The sequence below is a fragment of the Mesoplodon bidens genome (genome assembly GCF_964165515.1).
Source record: "Mesoplodon bidens genome assembly, chromosome: 1".
NCBI classification, from domain to species: domain Eukaryota; kingdom Metazoa; phylum Chordata; class Mammalia; order Artiodactyla; family Ziphiidae; genus Mesoplodon; species Mesoplodon bidens.
The window spans coordinates 168,228,510-168,245,910 of record NC_138176.1 but is presented as its reverse complement, the minus strand read 5'-3'; the positions used below and the strand labels follow the sequence as shown (position 1 = coordinate 168,245,910).

The window sequence follows — 17,401 nt, the reverse complement described above, 5'->3', positions numbered from 1 at the left end:
GGGCAGGCTGCGGGCGCCACGTGGGACCCCGCCCGCGCTGAGCTGGTGCGACCCGGGAGGACCGGACCTGACCTGAGCCGAGTCACTTGCGGAGACCTCCTCTTCCCTGGGGGATGTCGAGGAGAATGCCCAGCGACAACTCTACCCTGGGGCAAAGACAGAATTCTTGGGATTTTTCGTCAAGGTCGCGGAAGGGCGCCTTGACCTTCCTTTTCGTACGTACATCGAACCGAATGGTGTTATCTTTGGAGACCCTCTACCGGGGACCAAGACTCCCCCTCCGAGGCTTTGCGGAGGTGGCATTTGCCTGAACGGTTAGGAAAGCTTGGTTTTTCTTTTTTTCTTTGCACTTTTGGCAGCAGTGGAGATAATTCTGCACCTGGCATTTGTTTCACATATGATTTGATGTTGCAACTTTTACTTACAAAAAGTTATTGGTTAAAATATTACTTCCTAATAAGTATAAGGTGCAGTATGCGTATTCCTTGATGATTTTGAAATGTTCCTTGGAAGGCAAAGATCTTCGTATCTAAAAATAGACATCAAACTGGGGCTTCCCTGGTGGCGCAGTGGTTGAGAGTCCGCCTGCCGATGCAGGGGACACAGGTTCGTGCCCTGGTCCGGGAAGATCCCACATGCCGCGGAGCGGCTGGGCCCGTGAGCCATGGCCGCTGAGCCTGCACGTCCGGAGCCTGTGCTCCGCAACGGGAGAGGCCACGGCAGTGAGAGGCCCACGTACAGCAAACAAACAAACAAAAAAAATAAAAATAAAATAAAAATAGACATCAAACTGATTTAAAACTGTTGGGACACTCCTGATTATACAAGGCAAATCTCATTTTTTCTAGCATTACCCTTCCTTACCTCTGAAAGAACGAATCTTTCATAATTGAAAAGAAAAGATCACTTAGCGGTTTGGTGGTGTGTTAACGCTGTTTTGAACGGATGGTGACCAAATCCCTGCCAGTGCCTTTAATGTATTCCTATTACTTTCACAGGGTCAAAGGGTTAGTGTGCCTACCTTATATGAAGAAAATAAACTTTTTTTTTTTAGTGACTCAGGATGTTCCTTTTTCATCTTAAGCTTTCAAACTGTAGACTAAAGCAAAGGCTTTTGAATCAGACCTACCTGGGTTCAAGGCATGTGCTTTCCCTGGTTGGCCCATTATTAGAGTATTTCCTTAAAAAGTACCTTCTTCACAAAGTTTCCTCTACCAAATTGGAAGACAGCTGCAACTTTCCCCTGCTATCCTACTAAACATACAACCCTTAGATTTTCTAGTATGGTAATCTGTTTTCAAAGTGCTTTCCTAATTTACAGATGAGAAAATGGAAGCCCAAATGAAACAATTAGTTAAGGAACTGAAGTTTGAACATAGAGCATCTGGGTGCATGTTCATTGTTGTTTGACTTTACTGTGCCTACTTTTCTGCAACCACCCAAGATACGCTTCTCTTTGCCTATGCAGCCTTAAAAATAACGATAAATAATAATGTTTAATGTTAATGTGTTTGTTTCAGCACTTTACCTTTTTTAACTCATTCAATCCCACAACAACCCTACAAGGTAGACACTATAATTATATACATTTTAGCAAGGAGGAAACAGGTATAGAGAGGTTAAGTAACTTGATCAAGGTCAGCTTTATTAACCTCACACAGTTTGTCCAAAAGCCCTAGTGAACTATTCACTCAGCTTTTTTTTCTCTACTTTCCCATCTGATTTTTGTTTTGTTTTGTGGTTAGTGTACATAACTTTTTATGTTGTTGCAATATATGGGTATATGATACATAATAATTCTTAAACAGGTGTAATGTTATTTTACATGTTATTAGTGTCTATGTAAAACTTGTAAAAGTCCTTAGGCAACTAAAACTCATTTTATAAAATATGTAGTTAGTACCACCTGTAGACATGAAGTTAGGATTAGACACTTGAGTACTGGGATAAATCTCTTCATTTTGTGTGAAGACCTTTTGGGATTGGCTATTCCTACTTTCATTATACTAGTTTGGCTTTAAGAGTCTCAGTGTGGTAATGCACTGAGTGGTTAGACTGCATGCATTATCTATGATGACTTGCTTGACAGTTAAGGGGCTAGCTAACAGTTTTGGTTAACTTTTAAGAGAATGGCTTATAAAGTCTAAGCATGATTTAATGTGTAAAATCAGTTCCTAGGGAACAAATAAATTTATGATATATATTTGTAGATGTCAAGAAAAGGATTTAGGGCTTTGTGAGAATTTCAGTTAGTTTTAGGGTAGTAGTTCTCAAGCAGGGGAAGTATTGCCCCCCAAGGGACATTTGGCAATGTCTGGAGACATATTTGGCGGAGAGGGCTAATGGCACCAAGTGGGTGGAATTCAAGGATGCTGCTAAACATCCTACAATGCACAGGAAGCCCCCTAAACCAAAGAATTATCCAGACAAAAGTGACAATAGCGTGAGGCTGGAAAAAACCCTCTTCATGGAGAGCATCTGACAAGTCTAGCTTCCCTTTCTCAAATATCCATTATTTTTCTAGGCTTTTTAGGGTATAGCAGTTACTGAAGTTGCAAAGAAATAATCTAGCTCTGTCATATTTTCACATTGGGTTGAGGAACATTAATTGAGTGCCATACATTATACTAGGTGCTTTATTTATGCTATCTCATTTAATCTTCCCAGCAACATGTGAAGTAGGAATAATGATCCTTGTGTTACAGATGATGTATTTAGGCCTGAAAGAAGTTGAGAAGCATTTTCGGGAACTGCTCCTTAGATGAAAATGTTCCATGATGATTACCTGTATTTAGGACCACTTAATTTTCTTTTCTCTCCTTTGGAAATATCATCCAAGTTAATTTCTTCAGTGGTCACCTCTAAGAGGATAGAGTTCCTTCCAAGGCTTGTTGAGCACATGCCAAGCCTATTCTTGTAGTCAGCCTTTCAAATGCCTGCTATTTTAGTCATGGTGCTAAAAATTAGGTACATAGACCGAGAGAGCTAAGACCCAAGTACCATCCTCTTGGTGGAAAATGAGTAGGGTTTGGGAAAATGATAACTGAGCATACTGAAAGATGACATACTGAAAGATGATGCTAACCAGGTGTGAAGTAGGGTGTCTGGCTTATAGAAAAGTTTGTTTGGAGGTAGAAATGGCAGAGAGCTGCCTCTGTTGGAGAACTACATTTGTTTGGTCTGACTGAAGCAGAAGGTGTAGGAGGGTCCAGGCTTTGTACTGAACACTTTCACTTGTGTGATCTTTCTACCTCTATCTTTCAGCTCTCAGACCCTAATTTTAACTGTCTGCTGAATATCTCCTTCTGAGTGTCTTGCTGACACTTCAAAGTCATATATATCGAACTAAATCCATCTGCTGTCCTAAATCTGCACCTTCCTCCATGGTCCCTACATCTGTTAACGGCACCACTAACTTCTCTTACTCCAAAGTTTGGAACCTAGATACTTGATTCATTTTCCCTCTGTGTATGGTTATCAAAGTTGGTCTTTTCTTCTTCAGTTATGTCTGATAAATTCCTTTTCTTTTCCATCCCTGCTGCCACAACTCAAGTTTAGACTTTATTTTGCTTAGACTTGGTGTTGGCTTCTTAACCAGTCTCTCCACCTACAGGTTCAAGTTCTGCCTAATCTTCTTCAGGAGTAGCTCTACTTATTCATCATAGCAAATATTCATAAGCTCTGAAGTCGATGTTAGAAAGGGTTGAATCTGAAGAGCCCACATTGTAACTCTCTCTGATGTTTTAGCAATTACACATTGTTCTGGATCATGACTTTTAATTTTATATAATTTATATATATATAAATTATATATAATTTTAATCTCTATTAAAAAGGAAACAAACTGCACTTCTCCAATCAGCAAATGTTGAGCTTTTCTCAAATTATTGCTTCCTAACCATTTCACTTCCATGGACTCCTTTTAGTCTTTCCTTCTGTCTTTTACCTCTCACTAGGACTCTATGTTTTAAAATTGTGTATTAAACCTAGGAATAAAAGTCTGTAAGTATTTTAGATGCCCAAGCAACAGTTTTAGTAACCTCTTCTTTTTTTTTTTTTTTTTTGGTCTTTATTTATTTATTTTTTAAATACATATTTATTGGAGTAAAATTGCTTCATGATGTTGTGTTAGTTTCTGCCGTACAACAAAGTGAACCAGCTATATGTACACACATATCCCCATATCCCCTCCCTCTTGAACCTCCCTCCCACCCTCCCTATCTCACCCCTCTAGGTGGTCACAGAGCACCTAGCTGATCTCCCTGTGCTATGCAGCAGCTTCCCACCAGCCATCCATTTTACATTTGGTAGTGTATATATGTCAGTGCTACTCTGTACGTCCCAGCCTCCCCTTTCCCCGTGTCCTCAAGTCCGTTCTCAACGTCTAACTTCTTTTTTTTTTTTTTTTGCGGTACGCGGGCCTCTCACTATTGTGGGCTCTCCTGTTGCAGAGCACAGGCTCCAGACGCGCAGGCTCAGCGGCCATGGCCCACGGGCCCAGCCGCTCCACGGCATGTGGGATCTTCCCGGACCGGGGCATGAATCCGCGTCCCCTGCATCGGCAGGCGGACTCTCAACCACTGCGCCAGCAGGGAAACCCTAACCTCTTCTTTTAAAACACCTTTTTTTTTCTATTTCAGGAAATTCCCCAGAAGATGATTTTTATAAACTGAGCATACTGTTCCTGGAGCGGCCTGTTGTGAGGATTAAATGAGGAAAATGTATGCATACTAGAAAAGAGAAAGGTTGATCGATTGTGCGTCCATAGTGTATTGCTCAGTGCCTGGTCCTTAGGAGCTCTTCAGTTAATGTTTGTTGGATAAATTATCAGCGCAGCATAGAGTGGGACTGATAATCTTTACTTTTCTAGACCTTATGTTTTTAACAATGAAGCCTAAAATTCAGTTTGGCTCTTTTCGGGTGATATTGCATGTTGTTCACTTATATTTACAAATTTAATCCTTTAAGATTAAAACTTTGGTTATGAAGGAAAATGAAAAATGGAAGTCTCCTGAGGTACTTTGTATGAATCCCTTAATAAGGTCCTTTCCTAGACATTATATACTAGGGCAGAGTGAGGGTGGTGAAAAGGCAGAGTCAGAGGAAAGCCTGCATGGATTGTCCTGGGTATCTAGAGGTAAACATGAAATGCCTGGAGCCCAGGGAAAGTGAGAAGGGCTTTTGGTAAAAAGACAGGCATTGAAACTATGTTTCTGGTTTTAGGTATAGGCCTAGACTGAATAACACTAAATAAACATGAGGTCAATATGCTACTTTCTACCAGGAATATGGCTCTACTTCCCTTCCATCGATTAAAATCCTGTCTGTATGCAAAATGTTCAGAGTTAAGTGGGAAAAAAAATAAGACAGAATCAAAATTCTGAAGAGTGTTCTGGTCAGGATGGAAGCCAGTAGAGCAGTGGTTAAGACCTTTGGTTTGACTCTTGGTCCTTATTAGCTGGTAATCTTGGAAAGATTGTTTACTGGCCCCATGCCTCTGTTTTCTCATCTTTGAAATGGGTATAATAAAAATACCTACCTCAAAAGATTGTTGAGAAGATTTCATGAAAAAATAAATATAAAATTGGCACATAGTATGTCTTCAGTAAAAGTTAGCTGTTGTTATTACAGTACTCTTTATCCTGCTTTTAGCTCCCTACCCTGCTCCAAACACTGCAATTACAAACTTAAAAAGAAAAAGAAAAGATATAGGTATAATCAAGAACAAGATAACAATCTCCAGGGACTTAAATGGAAAGCAAACATGCATTTAGATCCTGGGTTCAGGAGCAAGTGGAAATAACTTGGTGCAGGGGAACTGGAGTCAGATACCCTGGATGAAACTTGGAGCTGGGCTGGGGCTGGATGAAAAGAAGGCTGAAAGCCTCTGCTCCTGGCCGTTGCTTTAAAAAGCTGTGGCTCTGGGGCTTCCCTGGTGGCGCAGTGGTTGAGAGTCTGCCTGCCGATGCAGGGGACACGGGTTCATGCCCCAGTCCGGGAAGATCCCACATGCCGCGGAGCCGCTGGGCCTGTGAGCCATGGCCGCTGAGCCTGCGCGTCTGGAGCCTGTGGTCCGCAACGGGAGAGGCCACAACAGTGAGAGGCCCGCGTAACGCAAAAAAAAAAAAAAAAAAAAAAAAAAAGCTGTGGCTCTCAAGTGGTGACACAGAAGTGGCTGAGCTACCACATGGCTCAGAATTGGGAACTGTAATTTCTCCACTATCACCTGGTACAAGAGCACCGAGCTTGTAGGTCATGGGCTCTGGAAGAGGGGTGGCTTACCTCAAAACCACTGGAAAAAGGAAGGGAAAGTCTGAGCCTGCAAACAGATGAGGAAGTCTATTACTTAGAAAATATCAAAACTACTAGGAGATAAACTCACTTAAAGTCTTATAGAGCAATTTCAAAATGACTTTTAAGTATTTTAAATATCTTTAAAAAAGATAAAAGAAGTAATTGTTATAAAAAAAGCATGTTATAAATAAACAATAGGTAAATGTGAAGTAAATGGCTATATAAAAGAAAAAATGGTGAAAAATTAAAAAAAATTTTAAAAGTTGGTTAAACTCTGGTCCAAACGTATTTAAAGCAAAAATTAGTGAGTTGGAAGATAGTACTGAGTAATTCACCCAGATGTAGCACAGAGAAATCAAGAAAACTCAAGAGAATATTTTATATATATATATATATATATATATATACGAACACATACATATATTGAGGGGCACCAACTAACATCTAACTGTGAGTTCCAAAAAGAAGAAAGAGTGTGAATGGTGGAGAGGCCTTGTTAGAAGAGATGATGACTGAGAATTTTCCAGAATTTAAGAAAGATCAAAGTCCTCAGGTTGAGAGGGTATTCCAGGTGTATATAAGTGATATCACACAGTATTTGTCTGTCTCTTTCTGACTTACTTCACTTAGTATGATAATCTCTGGGTCCATCCATGTACCTGAAAATGGCATTATTTCCTTCTTTTTTATGGCTGAGTAATATTCCATTTTGTGTGTGTGTGTGTGTGTGTGTGTGTGTGTGTGTGTGTGTGTGTGTCTCTCACATCTTTATCTATTCATCTCTCGATGGACATTTAGGTTGTTTCCATGGCTTGGCTGTTGTAAATAGTGCTGCTATGAACATGGGTGTGCATGTATCTTTTCAAATTATAGTTTTCTCTGGGTCTATGCCCAGGAGTGGAATTGCTGGATCATATGGTAACTCTATTTTTAGTTTTTGGAGGAACCTCCATACTGTTCTCCATAGTAGCTGCACCAATTTACATTCTGATTGTGGGTTATTTTATTTTCTTTATTTTTTTTATTTTTGTATTTCCCAACTTTTCTACACTGAACATGTATATTAGGACTCTTGATTTTAAGCTGGAGGAACTTGATGTGCATTAAATACATATTTTGGCCAAGTGCTGAGTGGCTAAATATCATCATTACAGAATGGACCTCTGGGATACTGAGTAAATCTGAAACTTTGTAAAACAAGTATTATGATTTTATTGTAGGTTGTAATCTTTTCATCTGCATTTCTAAAATCCCAAAAGCTCTGAAAACTGGAAATTAAAAAAAAAGTTTGAGATGAATTAATTTGGCAGCAAAACTTGAACAGGTTTGAGGCCCCCTGTAGTATTTATTTGTCTGATACAAATGTGTATGTTTTGCTGTAGAAATATGTGTTTGTTAATGGCATGCTGAGTGAAACCTTCCTGGGCAGTTTATAAAATGTATAGTACATACAGTGCATTACCTTCCTAAAATTGACAAATTTCTAAATCCCATAAAATTCTGGCCTCAGAACATATCTTGCCCCAAGGATTCAATAATAGGATTGAGGGCCTTTCTAAAAATTTAAATATTTAGTTTTTAAAAGCTTGCTATTGTGCAAGAACAACAATTTCTCATCAGAATCACTTGCTAAAATTTTCCTGCAGTCCCCATTCTACATGTTGATGATACTAAATAGATGCTTATTTCAAGGGTCTTGTTTGGCTAGTTCTACCATAATACTGGTGCTGGTTATGTAACTGAGTTATTAGGCTTTTCTTCCTTTCAAATAGTAATTGACTAAGGTAAAGACTTCTCTTCAATTTTTGGACTTCAGGATTTGGAAGGCTCATTTCACTGAAGTGGTCTCATGAACTGAAATTTCACATACTGCTTGAAGATGATACTTTTTGAATATTTTCCAAAGCAGATTTAAAGTTGTTGCCCTCACTTATATGTTTTATTTCTTATGTTTTTGTTTGTACTTGTTTGTACTTGTGCCTTCATATGATTTCTTTAAAAATGTATTCATCTAGGAAACAATAATTAGCTTTCAACATAAGAACATCTGAGTTTCCATTTGCATTTTGGCTTTCATTGCATACATGCTGATTTCAGCATCTTCTGTAGAATAGAATAAGAAAATATGTACAGCAATTATGTAAGAAACTCTTACCTTCTCAAGACACAGTTTGGTTACTGTATTAACAGGATCTCACAATTTTGTCAGCAAACCACATTTAGTTACTAATGAGCCCCACTATTTTGCTATGTTAGCTGCAAATACAGGATTATAGGTGTGAAAGTAGCTTATGTGATTACTGATCACTCACAAAATTAGGGGTTATCAGAAATGATATTGAAGTGGTTACTTGGCTTTTTGCCTTCTAGAGGCTGAGGCTGGACTTTGGTGTATCCCTAGTAGAACCATTAAGTCTCTAAGAGACTCAGTTGACTAAAAGAGCAGGAAGTCTAGCCACATATGACTCATTCTAGGAGTGCATCTCTTGCCTCTATTGTCGTCTGGTATGGAATTCATTTCTCACACAGTCCATCTTAATGTAACAAGAAAGATGGCATTTTTCATCCCTAAGCCAAAAATCTCATGAGCCCAAAGGCAGAGACTTTCCACATGTATGTATCAGTTTTGAGAATACTCTGATTAGTCCTGCCTGGGTTACATACCCACCATTGAACCAATTAGTGTATCAGAGGTGGGGATTTTGGCCAGCCTTGGATATACTCTCAGCCATTTTCCTGTGTGCACGTGTGCGTGCTTGCGTGCACACCAATTGTGTTTATATATGTGGGAGAGTGCATGGATGTTGAGGAGGATGCTCTAATCAACAGCTCCACCAGCACTTTGTAGGGTGTAGGAGGTGAGGTGGTATCATTCTCTCAGCAAGAGAAAAGTTCATTATAGCATATATAGAATATATTTATGAAAACCTCATTCCTCAAGGTCCAGCCAAAGTTTATCTTCCCTGTAAAACTTTCCTAATCACCGAGCCTGGAGACAGCTCCTTCACTGGTTGGTTGTACTTTATACTTTGCATTATTGCAGTGCACAGTGTATGCATGTTTTATCTTGTCTAGTGCTACTTGAAGTAGGGAAACTAGTTGAATAACTCTTAATGCCTTATAACTAATTACTTCATTACAACATAGGCTCTAAATTTTTATTCAGTGAATTAATTCTTAAACTCTTTAAAGATGTTTTAAGGTTATGTTTGTAGTACTCAGTGGCATAAAATGGATTCATGTATTGGCTGTAAATTCTTATCTATTCATAAGAGTTGATAGAACTCTTACCTGAAAACATTTCATGGTTCTTGGACCTTTCTTTTTTCTTGTTACGTGGAGTGAGCTTGTGTGTGAAATAAATCCAATACGAGAGGACAGAGGCCAAGAGATACACTCCTAGATTACATTTCTGTTCTTTCTGATGACTGTAGTGAGCCTTAACTATAATATTTCTTGCATTTGTCCATGGGGAAAATTTCCTCAGAATAAATATATTACTCCTATATAAATAGTAACATTTTATTAAGGCCATGTGGTCAGTGTTTTCTTTCTTAAAAAAATGTAGTAGAATTGCTTATTTGGTGGAGAAATAAATTTTCTGAAAGTGAATTTGCAAAGAACTCAGTGACCTATCAGAATTTCCCTATGGGTTAGCAGGTCCTTAATTAGTGAGCTTATTTGCATTGTAATTAGAACTCCAAAAGCACTGAAGGTTAGCAACATTGTTCGTAATTTCATAGCATACTGTGTAACAGTGTACTATGTAACCAATAGGTAATACCGCAAAATGGTCTTTTTAAAAAATTTGTCTGTTGACTCATCCAGGAAGGGTCACTGGAAAACAAAATATAGCAAAAGAATCAAATTCAGATGTCTTAGGGTTCTTAAATTCCTTTAAGCTTGATGCAGCAAAATAAATAGTTTTACTCTTTGAGCCCTTGAGCTGAAGTCTGGAAAGCCATGTTAAGTTTTTGAGTAAACAAATTGAAAAACAAGAAAATTATCTTTAAAAAAAAAAACCAAACAGTTCAAATGTGTTGTCTTGAAGTTAACCACATTAGAGATTTGAACATTTTCTTGTTTTATAGGCACGACTGAGGAAGTCTTGGTTTCCTCCTAAAATAGAGTTTTTTAGAAATTGTTTTTCCTATGCAGAGCTGAGACCTTAGCTATCATTTTTAGTTCTTAGTTTTGGTGAAGATTAGAGCTGTTAAGCTGTAGAAGTGATGCAGATTTACACCCTTGGTTATGTCTCTGTTCTCACATACTCAAGATGAACTGGTTATATTACATTTTAGCATGGGATAGCATGTTGATCACATTCAAGTATACTGACACTTCTATTTTGTCTTGTTTGTTTTACATAGCACTTGCTTATCCAAATGTACAGAGCTGGATTGTTTAGATTTGAAATATTATAATAAAACATAGTTATATTATTAAATTAAGTAGTACTAAATGTTTAGTATTAAAAAACAGTATTTTAGTAAAAAATAGCTTGAAAAGTTTTTTTTTTTTTTTTGAAGATGTGGGAGTTAGGTTCTTCTTTACATGGTAGGTTTGACTTCTTTGGGTATATTCATCCCTCAGTTAGAATATTGTAAAGATGCTCTGTAGAGAAATACATAAATTTCTAGACTTACACTCACAGATCCTTAGAATTGGGAGCAATGTTAAGTTATCTTTGCCCGGCCCGGTACTAACAGGAATCCCTTTGTTAGTACCCCTCTTCCCCTATTTGTGTAGCATTCCTCCCCTAGATTCAGCACAAATAAGGGAAAAGGAGTACATTTTTTCACTAAAGGAAAACACACACACACACACACACACACACACACACACGAGACCTTCGATCTCACTTCTATGTGAAGCTTGAATAAACTACATTCCTTAGAAAACTTGTTAGTATCCTGTAGCTATCAAGTCAGATTCAGAACTCTTTAAATGTAAATGATTTCTTGTTGGTCAAGATATTTCTTCTTTATACTCATAAAACAGGTTAAAGCAGGCTTTCCTAGCCTTTCCCTTTTAGAAGCTACTTTGGTATTTCCAAAGACTGCTTAGGAATGCTGGTGGGAGCAGGAATGGGAGGAGATGGCTAGGTGTGCAAATCCTGAGGTAGGGTAGGATCTTCTGTAGCTGAAGTTTCCAACAAATCATGGAACTGAAGTGTGAAAACAACGGCAAATCTCAGTATTAGCCGTATGTGGCTTTGAAATGGTAATTTACAATTTCATGTGATTTTTGAAAACTCTTTGAACATGTTTTAGACTCTTTTAGATTGTTGGTGCCTGAGGAGGTACTTAAAATCAAAGTCTGATATTTACATCGTTGTGTTTAGAGAATTGAAGCCCAGTGAGGTTAAATGTCAGTCAGGTAACAGCTAGTAAGTATCTGAGGCGAAATTTGATCCGAAGTCATAACTTGTCATTGTCTTACTTTCTAGAACAAGAAATGAAGTTTAATTTTTTTTTAAAGATAAAAATAACGTATTTAGGACTTCCCTGGTGGTCCAGTGGTTAGGACTCCATGCTCCGAATGCAGGGGGCCCGGGTTCGATCCTTGGTCAGGGAACTAGATCCCACATGCTACAACTAAGACCTGGCACAGCCAAATAAATAAATAAATGTTAAAAACAAACAAACAACATATTAAAGAATATGTCAAGCACTTTTACCTTTTCTTACGGATCCTCACAAGGCCACCAGGTAACTGCCTTCATCTGAGGAAATAGACCCAGAGAAGTTAAGCATCCCTAAGTACTAAGCTCTCACTCTACACTCAGGACATCTGATTCACATTTCTTGCTGTTTGTATTACACTATGAAGACACAAATTGAGAACGTGTCAAAGTGAATTCTGTATGTGCTAGTTAAGCACACTATTTAAAGAAATTCTGTGGTAATGTGTTTGGTGTTTAGTAACCTTGTTTAGATTTTTGTCTTTCAAGTTCTCTTATTCACACATGTAGGTACCCGCCCCCCCCACCAAGAATAAATATCCCCTCGTGGGATATATACTTAATTGTATGCTTTGTAATGGATTAACTCATTGAGCTTCAGTTTTGAGCAGGTTGTGTTTTCCGTTAAAAGCCTTGGGCAAACCAATTTTGCTTATGTTTAAGAGTTAAAATGTTCCAGTTAAGAGAACAATTTCTGGTAAGTTTTTATTTGCTTCAGAGATTTTGCAATTTTCCCTGATATTGATAATTTGAATCTTATGACTTAGCATTATTAATTATAATTATATGGGATAACCATTACTGTTCACAGAGTTTAATATGCTCAAGATTATACAATAAGTGGCAGAGATAGGATTCAAACCTGAATCTGATTTATTTTTAGTGATTAGCTCAAATATTCAGGTATTGTATGAACAATAGAACAGGAATCAACAGTGATTTGTGTGATCAAAAAAAAAAAAGCAAGCCCTTTGCTTCAAAAAATACTCCTGTGTTATATATGGAACAATTACTAGTAATCTGCTAAAAAGCTGTTAAGCTTTTAATATTATTAATTCAAAATTTATGAAAATGTTCTACCAGATCTGAGACGACAGTGATGAGAATTCTGTTTCATTAAAAATGACCTACAGCCACAATTAGTCTTGGACCTCATACAAAAAAAAAAAAGCAACATTTTTAAAGAAATGATAAAATGTTCAGTTAGCCTACTTTTAAGAATATGACTATGACGTGGGTTTCCCTGGTGGCGCAGTGGTTGAGAGTCCGCCTGCCGATGCAGGGGACGCAGGTTTGTGCCCCGGTCCAGGAGGATCCCACATGCTGCGGAGCGGCTGGGCCCGTGAGCAATGGTTGCTGAGCCTGCGCGTCCGGAACTTGTGCTCCGCAGCGGGAGAGGCCACAGCAGTGAGAGGCCCGCGTACTGCAAAAAAAAAAAAAAAAAAAAGCATATGACTATAACATTTCATTAAGTTCAACTAATATTTAAAAACCTCAGTTTTATAATGCTTGATAACCATAGGAAAAAGGAAGTAGGGATAGGAAAATACAGATCTGTGAAAAGAAGGGGGGAAGTAAAGGGAAGTGATAAAAAAGGAAAAGGCTCATTCCTCTTAGCTATTTCTGATTTCTACATAACTTCCAACATCAGACATCTCTGCTTTTCAACTTTTCACTCAGCTCTGAGGTGTGTATGTGAGTTTGTGAGAAGCTTTTTATTGTGAACCTGTGGGCTGTTAGCATGGAGCAAGGAAAAAGAGCTTTGTATTAAGAATCAGAACACCTGGGTCCTATTAAGGTTTCTGTCTAGATTTGTGTATGCACCTGTGATGTGAGTAGTACAGATTAAAATGCTTTTCAAACTAGATCATGAATCAATTTCAGTGTAGAAAAAGTGGTATTTTATAAAAGGAAAATAGGAAAGGTTAATGCTTTGAATATGGTAAGGGTAAGTATTGCTTTGTGAAACGTTTCCATTAGGTATATTTATGGAGTATTAGTTGCAATGCAAACTATATTTTTCACAATGAGTTTGGTTTTCTGTCCTAAAATTTAGTGGCTTAAAAGAACAGCCATTTTATTAGAGTTCATGGTTTTGTGGGTCAGGAGTAGCTGTTTGATTCTTCTGCTCCATGTGCTATTGACTAGGATCACTTGGAGGTATTTAGCTGATAACAGGTCTGGTGTGGAGGGTACAAGTTGTCTTTACTCATTTGCCTGGTGTTTTGGTAGTGGTGGCTGGCAGTCTTGGCTTAGCTGGGTTCCTCTCTTTCTCTGTGTGGTTTGAGGGCCTCTCCATGTGGTTTCCTCAACCTGGTAGTTGGACCTCTTAGATGGCAGCTCAGGGCTCCAAGAAACCAAGGCAGGAGCTGGCAGTCCGTTAAGGCTAGCCTGGAATCTGGTCAAAGGAGTCATAGTTTAGCCCAGATTTAAGGGGAGGGGACATAGACTCTTGTCTCCAAGAAACTGTGGCCATTTTTAATCTGCCACAATTATCGTAAAATAATTTTGAAAACTGTGACTGAATTTATCCAACCTTTTAATTCTGTTATTGCCCTTTGAAAGATGATAAATTTCAATAGTCTACTCCCCTCCACCCTGCCACACGTACCCCTAACATTGGAAAATGTGTCAATTTTATATTTCAAAGTGCAGAGTTTAATTTAAATATGTATAGTATTTTTCCATGGAACTGTGAGTTTTAGGTTTTGTAGAAATAATTTAAGGTCTAAAAATTTCTGTGGAGTCTTAAGATAAGTTTGCTACCTAACACTATCTAAAAACTCTATTTGGCATTCAGTAAGAATTGCCTTCTTACAATGCCTGAAGATTACATTTGGATTTAATTACTTCTTCCCTTCCTTCACATACAGGCAGTCTGAAGCTGTTATTTATTTATTTATTTTTTGGCTGCGTTGGGTCCTCGTTGCAGTGCGCGGGCTTCTCCTTGCAGTGGCTTCTCTTATTCTGGAGCGCGGCGCGTGGGCTTCAGTAGTTGTGGCGCACGGGCTTAGTTGCTCCGCGGCATGTGGGATCTCCCCAGACCAGGGATCGAACCCGTGTCCCCTGCTTTGGCAGGCGGATTCTTAACCACTGCGCCACCAGGGAAGCCTGAAGCTGTTATGTTTTTGTTGAAATCTGAAAAAGTGAGAAATCTGCTCCCACCAACCCCCATTCCACCCCTCAGTAAAGAAAACAAAACCATTAAACGTTTTTGTTAAAAACCTAAAAGTTGTCGCAAGAAAATAATCTTTGTAACTATTTATGGTTATGGATGTTAACTAGACTTATTGTGATCATTTTGCAATATATACAAATACTGAATCATTACGTTGTACATCTGAAGCTAATATAATGTTATATGTCAATCATACCTCAAAAAAAAGCATTAATTCTTGTAAAATGCAGGTTTTGTGGTGTACTGTATCTTTAGGTGACAGAGTGGTTTCCAGAAGAGGACTATTCCCTGTGACAGAGCTGTAGGGATTTGAGGAAATGTCCATGTCAGAATATCTACCCATATTTGGAATATTAATAGCACTTTCTTAAGATATAAGCAAAAGGATTTATTTTCTCATACCCTTGGCTATTTAGAATCCCAGATCTTGAAGCAGTGATTGGGTGTAACCCCTGGCTTTTGGGGAATGGGTTGGGCTGGTTGTTTGACCAGTTATGCTGCAGAGTCATTCTTCCTTGCCTCTGTCTGCAGACAAATGTCCTGTTTTTCAGGTAAACCACATTCATCTTAAATGCTCCTCCACCCCAGGCTATTTTTTTCCCACCGAGGAAGACATGATGATGGTCAAGATTTCCTTCAAAGTAATTAAGGAGAATGTGAAAAATGATAAGAGCTTTAGAATGAAATTCTGTGGGTTTAGATGCCAGTATTTAAAAATAACTATTTAAACCCACCCCCAAATGAAATGGGAATGGGAGAACTTATGTGTATTTTAAACTTATAAACAGGCATATGAGGATAAATGGCTTATAAGTTATAGATGCTTAGTTACACCAAAATAACAGTTTTTGGAATAATATTATATATACATACATACCTATGTACATACTTTGTGTATGTGAACATATATCAAACCCTGATATTGGTAGTCCCATCACATTGCATTTCTTTTTTTTTTTTTTTTTTTTTTTTTTTTTTTGCGGTACGCGGGCCTCTCACTGTTGTGGCCTCTTCCGTTGCGGAGCACAGGCTCCGGACACGCAGGCTCAGCGGCCATGGCTCACGTGCCCAGCCGCTCCGTGGCATGTGGGATCTTCCCGGATCGGGGCACGATCCTGTGTCCCCTGCATCGGCAGGCGGACTCCCAACCACTGCGCCACCAGGGGAGCCCCACATTGCATTTCTTGATGAACTTATATAACTATTGAGGCAATAAAAAAAATTTGTTCTTAACGTTTCCTGTACCTGATTCTCTCATATATGTAATGAATCATTAGGAAATCTGCATGACGACCCACCCCAAAAGCTAATGATCCTTCCCCTTTAACTTGAGATTTCATGATCACATTAAGTAACCACTGGGTCAAGTAATCTCCACTGAAAGCACTCCAAGGAGTGCTATGATATATATACTATATATCTATAATTTTAATTCTACTTGACTTGTGCTGCATAAGGAAAGACAGTTCAAAGATTACGTTTTTCCCAATACAACAGTTTTGGTGGGCTCTTTGCACTTCTCTCCATCCCAGGTTTCCCAGGAGCACTGAGACTACTATCACTACCACCTCCACCACCATCACCACTGTATAAACTTCCAAGTCTTTCAATTTTAAATATCTAGTTATCGCAGAAAAGAAGTCTACCCTATTTCCACAAGGAGGGGTTTCACTCTAAATATTTCACTATTTCTCTCTGCACCCTGAAATCCAAGTTCAGGTCAGTCTTTAGGCAGATGAGAGCCAGTGCCAGTCTGTGTCCTGTCCCACAGACTGTGAGAGAAAGTGGCCCTCTGCCCATGTAGTAGGGTGGAAGATAGGGCCTTCAAATCTAGGTCAGTCCTCATCAGTGGAGCCTATGAAATTGCTGGTTCCTATTATTAGGATACTCTGTTAGAGAGGAAAAACCCCCCCAAAAAACATTGAATAAAAGAAAACTTTATAAATCAGTTCCATCATTTCTAAAGCAACCCATTAGAAATTTCTATTTCTTAGGACTCTTTTTGGATAAAACTGCGTGTTTAATTTGAGACCACATTTATTTTTACTCTTATATAGTAGAACATGATAGGCACTAGGGGTTAGAGGATATACCCAAGGGCTAATATAAGTAAAAAAAAAATTTTCTTTTTTTACAGTGGAACCTTTTGTGGACATTTGTGGTTTCAACTTACGAGTCTTGAAAGATCTTGATAAGAAATAATTTATAATTTTACTAAAGCCTAAATTTGATTTGCACAAAGTGAATGGCTGGGGTGGGAGATTTACTTAGTTTTACAGTAAATTTAACCACTTGCTATTCATTGTGTGCCCCTAAATTCTTGCAGAGTGGTAAAAAAGATGTTTTTCTTTGTCAAAAATCAGTCTTGTGATTTTGACAGAAATGAAATTGTGGTTGAAATTTTTAAAAATGAAGAGGTCTAAGAAATGATTCTTGGTGGCAATTAGGAGTCTTGGCTAAATTAA

The 17,401-nt window shown here is 38.4% G+C and overlaps 1 protein-coding gene across 3 annotated transcripts in view; it reads left to right on the top strand.

Moving 5' to 3' along the window:
• The window catches only part of ADK (adenosine kinase), a 509,588-nt gene that overhangs the window by 359 nt on the left and 491,828 nt on the right, over positions 1–17,401 (top strand). Inside the window, exon 1 of one of the 3 annotated variants that reach the window (XM_081244848.1) lies at positions 42–314. The exons of the other annotated variants lie outside the window; for them this stretch is intronic. The gene's annotated coding sequence lies outside the window, so the exon portion shown is untranslated. Of the gene's footprint in view, positions 1–41; positions 315–17,401 lie in introns of those variants that run through there. 3 annotated transcript variants of the gene reach the window in all.